The following is a 12,425-nucleotide window of genomic DNA, read 5'->3' as shown; positions in this document are numbered from 1 at the left end:
CGAAACTCAGCCCCCCCCCCGAAACCCCCCCTGAAAAAAATCAGCCCCCCACCCCCGAAATGAAATCCTGGCTACGGGCCTGGTGCGCACGATGGGGATCTTCAGACACGCCTTCGGACCCAAAGCGGGCCAGGCGCGGCAGCTCTGCCCCTTGGCCCACCCATGGATTGGGGAGAGGAGGGGAGGCAGGTGGAGCGCCGGGGGATCGGGAATGGGAACCGGTCATGGGGAAGGGATCGAACGCGGAGAACGATTGAGCGCCGGCTCTGTTCGCGCACCCGGTGGCCGGGTGGAGCAGGAACGAGAGGGGCTAGGCGAGGCTCAAGGGCCCGGCCCCTTTGGGAAGAGGATCGTCCGGCAGCGAGGCAAGAAAGCAGAGGCTCCCCCCGGCCTGCTAGGGCTGTTGTGAGCTGAGGGGGCGCTCCTCAAGTGGCAGTCGAGGGGCATTTGCAGACCCGCCTCTGCGCCCTTGGCAAAAAAAAGTGTTCTGCGACCGCTTACTTTGCGTAATGGACGGGGCGCCCCTGGTGGTGGGGCAGCTACAGCAATTCTTAGATGAGACTGCGAGTTTTGGACCCCTTTCAGTCAGGATTTTGTTCGGGTCATGGGACAGAGACTGTCTTGGTAGCTATTACTGATGAAATTCATCGTCAGTTAGGCCGAGGTGGATCAGCGCTATTGGTACTCTTGGACCTCACAGCTGCATTCGACACCGTGGAGCATGACTTGCTGATTCATCGATTGGCTATGTCTGGTGCCCATCAATTCCATATCTTTCTATTTCTCAAGTTCTCCAAACGCTTGGTTACAAAGCCAGGTTTTTACTTTCTTATGGAAGCTCAGGAGGGAGGGGCTAATCTGATATCCCCGGGAAGGGAATGCCACAGCCCAGGGGCCACCACTGAGAAGGCCCCATCTCTTGTCCCTGCCAACTGCACCTGCGAGAAAGGCGGGACTGAGAGCAGGGCCTCCCCAGACGATCTTCATCTCCGAGATGGTTCATAGGGGGAAATAAGTTTGGACTAGTATCTATGTTTATTTTGAAATGTACCAGTAGCTGCTGCATTTCCCACCCTTGGCTTATACTCAAGTCAATACCTTTTCCCAGTTTTTTTGTGGTCAAATTAGGTTCCTCGGGTTATATTCAGGTCGGTTTATACTCGAGTATATACACTGCTATTTATTATAATACTGATGTAATAACAGCAGCAACAACAACAACAATATATGTTGTTTCATCAGGCCTAGTCAAAAACACAACTACATTCAGCCCTTCAGGGTATTTGTTAATGTCATGCCAGCTTCCCTGAGAAATAAAAAAAATATTTTTGTAATAATTAATAATTAATTAATAATTAATAGAGGTGGCAAAGAGGAAGGTTGCCACATTACTTATTAATAGCAAGGGGGAGGGAGGCAGAATGAAATAGCCCTTGGATTGTCTTTGACCATCAATTTGTATTTAAAATTAATTACTATTACTGTTAAATGGTTTTAAATTGCTCTGATTATACCCTTTTTGGCCTTTGTCTCCTTCCCAATTAAACGTGGTTCTTAATTGCACAGAATAACGGATAGAGGTTTAGTTAATTGGGTGTTCATTTACGAGACTTTGTGGAAGCTCTTCTAAGCCGTGATGGACCATGGATGATGGGATCTGCAGTACTTTCAATAGCTTTGGCTCCCACAAACTACTGTGACCCTCACCAATGACAGATCAACACCAAACTTGGCACACAGACCCCCATGACCCACATTACATCCTGGTGCTGTTTGGGGGAGGATGGACCATGGATGATGGGACTTGCAATACCTTCACTAACTTCCAGAGATCACTGCAACCTACACCAATGACTGATCAAGACCAAACTTGGCACACAAACCCTCCATGACCCACCCCACTCCCTCGTGAAGTTTGGGGGAGGATGGACCTCAGACAATGGGATTTACAGTACCTTCACCTGATTTGCCTCCCACAGAACACTGTGGCTCCACAAACCGCAGACCAGAGGGCGACTAAAAAGATCAAGAGTCTGGAGAACAAGCCCTATGAGGAGCAGCTTAAAGACCTAGGCATTTTCAGCCAACTTTGTAAAGATCTTTCCCTTCAATAAATGCCCAGCATATATTTTACTAGAGGCATAGGATATTGATTGGAGGTGCATATGGCATTCAGGCTCCTAAAATCAGAACATAGTTGAAGTCGATAGGAACTTTAGGAGAGTCTGCCCCAGGAGGAGAGACCCTGGGACCCCACCAAAGAGGGATCGCTACTTTGGCGAGCTAAGAGAAGCCTGATTTTCAGCAATTTTATTTCCTTAAAAATCCGAAAGAAATCTCACCAAAGTTGAAGAAGCGGTACCAAGGTGTTTTTATTAGCGATTCAGCTGAAAAGGATGTAATGTAGCAATCATTCGCCTACAGAGCATGTGGTTACAGAGATCAAAGGCATTTTTATAGGAAATATAGGCTTAGAAGTTTCAAAATTCCCGCTCCCCGCCCTCCATCCGGCTCGACGGTGATTAGCTGGTGGGATAACAGCTGGGAGGAGGCACGGCCAGAGCCAATCACGGCGCTCCTCCGCTGTGCAGGAGCCAATCAGGAAGCTCCCGCTGCCTTGTTGCGCTGGCGAATCAGGAGAAAGGGAGGCGGGACGAAGAAGAAACAATGCTTTCATGAGTGGATTATAGGATTATCATGCCTTGGGGCTCTTGAGTCCGAAAACCGGCCTGCGAAAGAAGCCAAGTCTATTGTCCCTTGATGGGTTGGTGATAAATAATGATTACTTAATCCGTGTTTTCCTGTCGCCATCAGATATGACACAATGAAGAGGCTGGGGTGGATGTCTGCTGTGTAGAGTTCTGAATGCAAGAAATAGTTTCGGAGGAAAAAGACTTTTTGAGGGTCTTTTGTCCCCCAGTGTGAAGTGATCAAAAGTTTGCCAAGTGAAATCCTTTGTCTGGCGGCCCGACTCCAAAACCAAACAAAAGTTTTCAGTTCTATGTTTCCATGCACAAGTATCAAGATAAGCGTTCTTTTGAGATTGCTGATTGCCTTTTCAGAGCAGCTGGCAGCTTCCTGTTTGATCTTCCCCAAAGGGAGGGGAAGGGGCAAAGGGCTCTGAGCCAGGATAGAAATATGAGGGAAAATACATGGGGAAATATAGGAATTACAAGAAATTCATATCAGGCACCCCCTCCCTATCCCACCCGTCAGAGGAATTGATTAAAATAATAATTTCATTTAAAAACATGAGTCCATAGTTCATACGGGGAAAATTCATAAGTGGAAATGAGTTCATTAGAGCCTAGAATGTTTTGTAGAAAGTCCAACAGTCACAAAAGGAGCTTGGTGATTTCCACTGAGCCAAAAGATGGAGTCCTGCAGCGCCGAGATCAAGCCGGTCCTTGGGGAACTATAACTCCTTCCAAGGACTGGGACCCCAAGGCCAGGCTCTTCCTCGAAAGCCTCGTGGGGTAGCCGCACCGAGTCTCCAGTGCAGGGGCTTGGCAGAGGCGAAGAAACGGGCAGTGGCAGCGCAACAGCAGTGAGGCCGGTCTTTTGACAATCAGCTGTTTCCTTGAAATTATATTCTCAAAACTTAAAAGGTTATTCCCCGAGCGTAGAAGCCTGAAATGCAAAAAGCAAGATAGCAGATAGTGTTAAAATTTAGCCTAGAAAAATATGCCATCAAAATGGAGCCGATCCGCCATCTCGCAGATACGGGCCCCCCTGGGGGTTTCCGTATCCGCGGTTTCGGGGAGCGCAGATTCGTCCTCCCCGGAACGTCTGGAAGGCATTCCGGGCAGGCCTGCAGTCTCCCACGGCCTGGAAAAGGTTAGTTTCATGCAAGTGGATAGTTTCAGGCAAGAAAGAGACACAAAGTATCAAGCTAGAGAGTTTAAAAGTTGCAATTTGATTAATCTTTATTTGGGGATTTGTTACATAGTTGGGGCTAGCAAGGAAGTGAAAAGAGAGAGCACACGGCTGGGAAGAGTCCCTGGTTGAGGTTGCTGCTGGGGCACATTTCATCAGTTTGGCCCAACTTGGCAATCAGGAACTGTGGAACTCCCTGCTGCAGGTCAAACCAACTTGAAGGCAGGGGCCTGGGATGCCCTTGACGACATAGTCTTAAAGTGCCATTTTGGTCTAAATCAGTGTATCTCAACTTTCCTAATGCCACAACTTTCTAATGCCACACAATTTCTCCCTGTGTATCTGACCTTTTCCTGACCCCTTTTTGGCCAATTCCCCTATAAAGCCCTAAACGGTTTGGGACCCACCAACCTGCGTGACCGCATCTCTGTGTACGAACCCACATGATCTCTTCGATCATCTGGAGAGGCCCTGCTCGCGCTCCCACCTCCATCGCAGGCGCGATCGGTGGGGACGAGGGAGAGGGCTTTCTCAGGGAAGCTGGCATGACATTAACAAATACCCTGAAGGGCTGAATGTAGTTGTGTTTTTTACTAGATCTGATGAAACAACATATATTGTTGTTGTTGTTGTTGCTGTTATTACATCAGTTACATCAGCATTAATGATCCTATCTCAATAGGACAAAGGAAGCCTTCGGAAAGCCACACTTTGTCCTGATCTGTTACTCATTCAGCTCTTCCTCCACTGAAAACTTCAGCCAACATTCCCTCATTGTTTCTATATCTCAGCACTGGAAAAATCCAGATTATGGCAGGCTTGCCAGACATCAACGTTTATTGCAGCCATTTAAAGACAATAGAAAAGGCTGGCTTGCAGGCCCCCCAGGACTTGCTGGTCGCTTGGACATTTCATATCACCACAATCCACTCAAGAATGCATTGTTTCCCCCTTGTCCCGCCTACCTCTCTCCTGATTCGTCAGGACGCCGAGGCGGCAGGAGCCCAGCGATTGGCCCAGGCGCTCAGGAAGCGGCCAAGCCTCCTCCCAGCTGTTAGAGGCGCCAGCCAATCACCGTCGAGCCAGCAGAGGGGCAGGGAGCAGGAAATTCAAATCTGACAACTCTGTTTCTATATAAAAAAGGCTTTTATTTGTGTACATGTTATGCTCAGCTTGGCAAAATATTGCTCCTTTGCATCCTTTTCAGCTGAATCACAATAAAATAATCTCGATGGTGCTTCCTTCAACTTTGGTGAAATTTCTTTTGGGAACTTAGGAAAATCTTTTAAATTGTGGCTTCTCTTTGCTCACCATTGTAGCGAGCCCTCTTTGGTGGGTCCGTAGGGTCTCTCCTTCAGGGCCAGACCCTTTTAAATTCCTCCTCGACTTCAGTTGCTGGGATTTATAATTAACTTACAATCAAAGAGCATTCTGAACTGCACTGACGATGAAATTGAACTAAACCTGACACATAGAACTCTCATGACCAACAGAAAATACTGGAGGGGTTTGGTGGGCACTGACCTTGAGTTTTGGAGTTGTAGTTCACCTATATCCAGAGAACAGTGTGGACTCAAACCATGATGGATCTGGACCAAACTTGGCACGAATATTCCATATGCACAAATGTGAACACAGATGGAGTTTGGGGGGAACAGACCTTGACATTTGGGAGTTGTAGTTGCTGGGATTTATAGTTCACCTACAATCAAATTGCTTGGCGGGCACATTGTCTATCATTCTGAACCCCACCAACAATATAATTGGGCCAAACTTCCCACACAGAATGCCCATGACCAACAGAAAATACTGTATTTCCTGGTGGTCTTTGGTGACTCTTCTGACACCCCTCGTGACTCCCCCAGGGGCCTGACCCCAAGACTGAGAAACACTGCTCTAAAGAGTACAGGAGCAGCCAGAGGGGAATTGGCTGGCTCTATAAGCCTTCTTGCCAGATTTTTATCAATGAACTCCTGCAGGCAGACTTTGTCCTGCTGTGACATAGCATACATTTTAGGCTCTGATAGTTTGGCTTGCAGGCCTACAGTATATTAATAACGCGATCAGTCTTTCTATGAGAGCGCAGCTGGTTTGATTCCTTTTCATTAAAAACATCCAAATACTCATGATAAACTTCTGGCACCCCACTAGATGGCACCTCTGCCAATATGTAATAAGAAATTCAATGTGCACATTCGGTAAATGTGAATTTAAAATGATGTGTGGGAATGAATGGAAGGATGGAAGGATGTATGGATGGAGCTAATAATTTTGGAAACACCAGTATAATATTAAGGCCTGCAGTGACTAACTGCCTGCTTGCTGGACTTGCTAATGAGAAACCCTGATAAGAACTGGGACAGTGATAAAGGAAATGTTTGCAACATTCCTTATGTTAAGAAGGAAGTCAACAGAAGATCAACACCAATCAAGAAATCAACAACTGGCCAGGAAACTGGGATGGATCCAGGATGGAAGACGTCTACCATTAATTTACAACTTTGGGACTACATCAACAGAATATGCCTATAAAAGACTCAGGCTAATAATGCTCAAATCGTGGCAGTCCTGAGGAGTCTGTCCACCCGCCATGCTCTGCTCCATGGGAAGGAGAGAGGTGGTGTATTCGGAGAGTGTCAGATCTGCTATGGGAAAGCATGATTCTGGACACTTTGAGGCTTCCTTCTCAAGGGAAGAGGAAGAAGTGTGCTTTTGGAGTCTTGGATTTTGTGCAGGGAGTCAGGTTCTGCTGTATGGAAAACAGAGATCTGGTCCGTGGCATTGTTCTTAGGGAAGAAGTTTTGGCATCTCAGCGTTTTGAAGTTTTGGCGTTATGGAAGTTATGGAACTATGCGTTGGAAGGCTGCAGGAAAGCAGGGTCTGGCCTACCAGGTGCTTCTCCAAGGAGGGAGAAAGGATATGGTAATATTTGGATGCATGTGGATGAATGCGTGTACATGTGGTGTGAATGCTGAGAGAAAGTGCAATCCCCCTTTGTTTGTTTGTTAACCAATGTAATTGTAAATCCAATGTAGTTGCATAGAATCAGTATGTCTGTATGTCCAATGTCATTCTTTGTCTAAATGTTTTTCTGTAATCTGATCTATCCTCTCACACTGGAAATTGCAATAAAAAGAACCTATGCTTTAAAATCATTGAAAAGTCATTCATGACAATTCCTGCCAATGACGCTTGGCCTAATTTGAAAAAACAAACAAACATGAATTCCTATGTACAATGTAAGTAAAGGCAAAGGTTGTCTCCTGACATTAAGTCCAATCATGTCTGACTCTGGGGTGTGGTGCTCATCTCCATTTCTAAGCCGAAGAGCCGGCGTTGTCCATAGACACCTCCAAGGTCATGTGGCCAGCATGACTGCATGGAGCGCCGTTACCTTCCTGCCGGAGCGGTACCTATTGATCTACTCCCATTTGCATGTTTTCGAACTGCTAGGTTGGCAGAAGCTAGGGCTGACAGTATATACATTGTACAATGCTGTACAATGTATATGCGCAAAAATGAAAGAAAAATACAATATGTAAAATGTTTTAACTGACATAAAAGTATTTCAATGGGAAGTGTGGGTCGGCTTTTGGCTGATGAGACACATACATTAAGATAGTTGTGTGCCTTCAAGCCATTTCAGTAGTGTAGTTGCTAGGATTTATAGTTCACCGACAATCAAAGTGCATTCTGAACCCCACCAATTTCCCACACAGAACCCCCCCTGCTTTGAAGGGACTCGTTGCAGTGAGCCTCCCTCCAGCCTCGCATGCTCTCCCTCATCCGCACATGCACAGTGGTCCACGCTCTTGTTACATCCCGTATAGACTACTGCAACGCACTCTACGTGGGGTTGCCCTTGAAGACTGTTCGGAAACTTCAACTGGTCCAGCGAGCGGCAGCCAGATTGCTTACCGGAGCGACATACAGGGAGCACACCACCCCCCTGCTGTGTTAGCTCCACTGGCTGCCAGTTCAATTCCGAGCACAATTCAAGGTACTGGTTTTGACCTACAAAACCCTTTACAGTTCCGGTCCAGTGTATCTGTCCGAACGTATCTCCCTCTACGTCCCACCCCAGAATTTGAGATAATCTGGGGAGGCCCTGCTCTCGACCCCACCGCTATCACAAGTGAGGCTGGTGGGGACGAGGAGCAGGGCCTTCTCAGTGGTGGCCCCTCACCTGTGGAACTCACTCCCGGGGGAAATTAGGGCATCAACATCCCTCCTCTCCTTCAGGAGGAAGGTAAAGACATGGTTGTGGGACCAGGCCTTTGGGCAATCTGACAATTAGATATGGACAGCCAGATGGATAGGACTGAAAGGACTGACAATTGTGGAATTGGAATTTGAACTATGAGATTGTGAAACGCTGACCGTCAATGAGGTTTGTATTGGTTTTATTGCTTTTATTGGTTTTATGGTTGTTTTTGCCTATAATAACTATTGTTTTCTGTTAATTATTGTTATTGCCAGAATTGCTGTTTCTGTTAACTGATGTTATTGTCTTTTGCTGTTATGTGATGCGGGCATCGAATTGTGCCTTGCCTTTGTAAGCCGCCCTGAGTCCCCCCCCCCCCCCCCGGGGTGAGAAGGGCAGGGTAGAAGCAACAGTGGATGAGAGCTTTTGGTAGGAGGATTCCCCGTCTGTTTCCAAAAAGGAAGAGAAGGACAGGCGGAGAGATCTTCAGCTTTCGGTTCCAAAGGGGTTCCTAAGACCATCAGAAATATATGTTTTCTGATTGTCTTTGGTGACCCCTCTGAAACCCACTCAAGACCCCTCAGGGGTCCTGACTCCCTAAGGTTTGGGGGGGGGGGAGAGCCAGGGCAAGGATCTTGGAAGATTGCATCCAGCCCGCAGGCCTTAATTTGGGAATCCCTGGGTAGCGAATTTGGCTCGCTTAAAAAAGTTAGTAAGTGACCTACCTTAAAGGGCTGGCGGGTGAACAACCATTTTGTGTTGCCCAGAGAACAGTAGCACCAGTGGGGAAGCCATCTGTGTTCTGACGCCACTGGGCCTGTAGTTAGTTGACTTTAAAAATAGGATGTGTAACCTTTGCCCAGCGGGAAGCCAGGGGCCTAAGGAAAAGTTCTCAGAGGTTTCCTCTACAAAGAATCTTCAGATGGCTTAAGAAGTACAACAAAGTCCTTTATTAATGAAATTAAACAGGAACTGCAAGGCTTTCTTGATAAAGTATTAGTTCTCTCAATCTTGTCCACAGGGGACAGGCACTATCTTCAACTTCTCCCAAGGCTGACTAAAATCCAACCCTCACTGGTGTGGGTTACACTACCAGGCCAAACTGCTTCTCGAGTGGTGAGTGGACCTACCAGCAAGGCAATGGATGTTCTCCAACTGGAGTTCTTTAGACTTTAAGGCTGTATTCCTGGAAACTCCCAAAGCTGTAGAAAGGCTTCCCTGGAGTTCTTAGGAAACTCTTAAAGCTGTTCTATGGCAGTTAGGTAGTCAGCTGGAGGCAGTCCATGAGAGTTAGTCAGTGAGTTAGGGTCTGGAAGGATATAGCTGAGGAGCAACTGGAAAACTGGTTAAAGAAACAAGTTAAAGATAGTTTGAAACCTGTTCTTATGTATTCACATAATAGTCCTTTTGGAAGAAAAGAATAGATTGAGAGAAACTCATATTGAAACATTGTTCTGTAAGCAGCAAGCAATTGATCCTATGTAATGCTACTATGTAACGGTCCTAGGAAAACGCTCAAATTTTTGAAAAAACGTGACATCTTCCAAACTTGACAATTTTCAAAAATTTCGCCTTTACTGGCTCGATATGTGAGGAAATCGCTCAAGGTTTTAAAAAACCCCGACATCATCCAAACTTCACATACTTCCAAAATTTGGCCTTTTCAGACCCGCCAGGTGAGGAAATCACTCAAAAAAATTCCACATCATCCAAACTTTACAAACTTCCAAAATTTGGCCTTTTCTGAGCCACTGCATGAGGAAAATACTCAATTTTTTTTAAAACGTGACATCTTCCAAACTTGACCATTTAAAAAAAAATGGCCTTTTTTAACTCAAAGTGAGGAAAACACTCAAGTTTTTGAAAAACCCAACAACATCCAAACTTTACATACTTCCAAAATTTGGCCTTTTCAGATCCGCCAGGTGAGGAAATCGCTCATATTAAAAAAAGCCTGACATAATCCAAATGTTACAAAATTCAAAAATTTGGCCTTTTCAGACCTGCCAGAAAAAGATCACATTTTTGAAAAAAACCCGAAATCTTCCAACTTTACAAATTTCCAAAATTGGGTCTTTTCTGAACTGTTGGGTGAGGAAATGCTCAATTTTTGAAAAAAATCAACATCTTCCAAACTTGATGATTTTTGATAATTTGGCATTTTCTGATCCTCCAGGTGAGGAAATCTCTCAGATTTTTGAAAAAACTTGACATCTTCCAAACTTGATGATTTTCGATAGTTTGGCATTTTCTGATCTGCCAAGTGAAGAAAACGCTCAATTTTTTGAAAAAAGTCAACATCTTCCAAACTTGACCATTTTCAAAAAATTGGCCTTTTCTAACTCGAAGAGTGAGGAAAACGCTCAAGTTTTTGAAAAAACCCGACATCATCCAAACTTTACATACTTCCAAAATGTGGCCTTTTCAGACCGGCCAGGTGAGGAAATCGCTCAAATTTTCAAAAAAATCCGACATCCAAACTTTATAAACTTTCAAAATTTGGCCTTTTCTGACCCACCACATGAGGAAAACGTTCAATTTTTGAAAAAATCCAACATCTTCCACACTTGATTTTCAATAATTTGGCGTTTTCTGACCCACCACATGAGGAAAACACTCAATTTTTGAAAAAACTCAACATCTTCCAAACTTGATGATTTTCAATAATTTGGCATTTTCTGACCTGCCAGGTGAGGAAAATGCTCAATTATAAAAAAAAACTCGACATCTTCCAAACTTGACAAACTTCCAAAATTTGGCCTTCTCTGACCTGCCAGGTGAGGAAAACGCTCAAATTTTTGAAAAAATTCAACATCTTCCAAACTTGACCATTTTCAAAATTTAGGCCTTTTCTAACTTGAAGAGTGAGGAAAACGCTCAATTAAAAAAAAAACTCAGCATCTTTCAAACTTGACAAACTTCCAAAATTTGGCCTTCTCTGACTCGAAGACTGAGGAAAACGCTCAAGGTTTTGAAAAAACCCGACGTCATCCAAACTTTACATACTTCCAAAATTTGGCCTTTTCAGAACTGCCAGGTGAGGAAATGGCTCAAATTTTCAAAAAAAACCCCGACATCATCCAAACTTTACAAACTTCCAAAATTTGGCCTTTTTTGACCTGCCGTGTGAGGAAAACACTCAATTTTTGAAAAAACTCGGCATCTTCCACACTTGATGATTTTCAATAATTTGTTTTTTTCTGACCCGCTGGGTGAGGAAAACCCTCAAAATTTTGAAAAAACTTGACCTCATCCTAAACTTGACAATTTTTGAATATTTGGCATTTTCTGACCTGAAGGGTGAGGAAACAATCAAGTTTTTTTAAAAAAAAAAAACCCCGACAACATCCAAACTTAACATACTTCCAACATTTGGCCTTTTCTGAGTTAGAAAAGATGTCATGTTGTTTCAAAAACTTGAGCGTTTTCCTCACTCATCTTTTCTAACTCAAAGAGTGATGAAACGCTCAATTTGATTGCAGGAAAAGAGAGATAAGAAACCCTTATCTGGTTATAAGGGTAAGAGAAATTGTTTTCTTTCAGTTCTGGGGTCAGGAAAAGCTTGATATTGACACAAGGGAAAGAATTGCCTCAGTCTCGTCAATGTTAGAATTTCATGACGGTCTTGTTTCCAAGTGTCCCTAGTTTCATGTACCACGTTTTGCCAGGCTCCTGATCTGTGTATTGGATTTTCATGCTGCCTTCTTCTATTGATTTTGTACCTTTGAATCTCGTGTGTTACCTTATGCCTTGAAGTTCATGGACTATTCTTTATCTTGGGACTATACTGTTTTTTACCATTTCTACTGCTTTGCTATATTTATTCTTCAATAAACTTCTTGCTGATTTTGCCAAGCTGATGTGGTGTTTAAGATCAGAGGAGTACAACAGTATAACCCAGAAACCAATAATTTGTTTACTTTCCCCAAAATATTTTCCAACTCTGATTTTTTTTAGCAAATCTAATTTTATTGTCTTTTCCTAAATATATCCTGTAATTGATGATTATGCAAAGGTAATTTATTCCTAACTTTTTGATCCCTTTTTGTTTCCATTATCCATTTTCTTCAAGTAGCTATTCCCTGTAAGTTCTCAGTTCTGCGAGTCGCCCTAGGGCTGAGAGCGGCGGTTAACAAATGCAAAAATGCAGTTCCTCATTGTATGTTGGTTTTAACACTGCTTCCACAGGGCACAGCCATAAAAGGATTTTCGGCTCCATCCCTTCCTTGTATCTTTTCCACCAATGATCTTGTTGAATTCCCGGTCAATAAATCTAACCATTTGATTTCAATACATTGGATCAAAATCAAACTAAGAAATTGATTCAGAACCCAATCTGTTGTCA

The sequence above is a fragment of the Anolis sagrei genome, chromosome X (assembly GCF_037176765.1).
Source record: "Anolis sagrei isolate rAnoSag1 chromosome X, rAnoSag1.mat, whole genome shotgun sequence".
Classification (NCBI taxonomy): domain Eukaryota; kingdom Metazoa; phylum Chordata; class Lepidosauria; order Squamata; family Dactyloidae; genus Anolis; species Anolis sagrei.
This window is presented reverse-complemented; position numbering follows the sequence as displayed.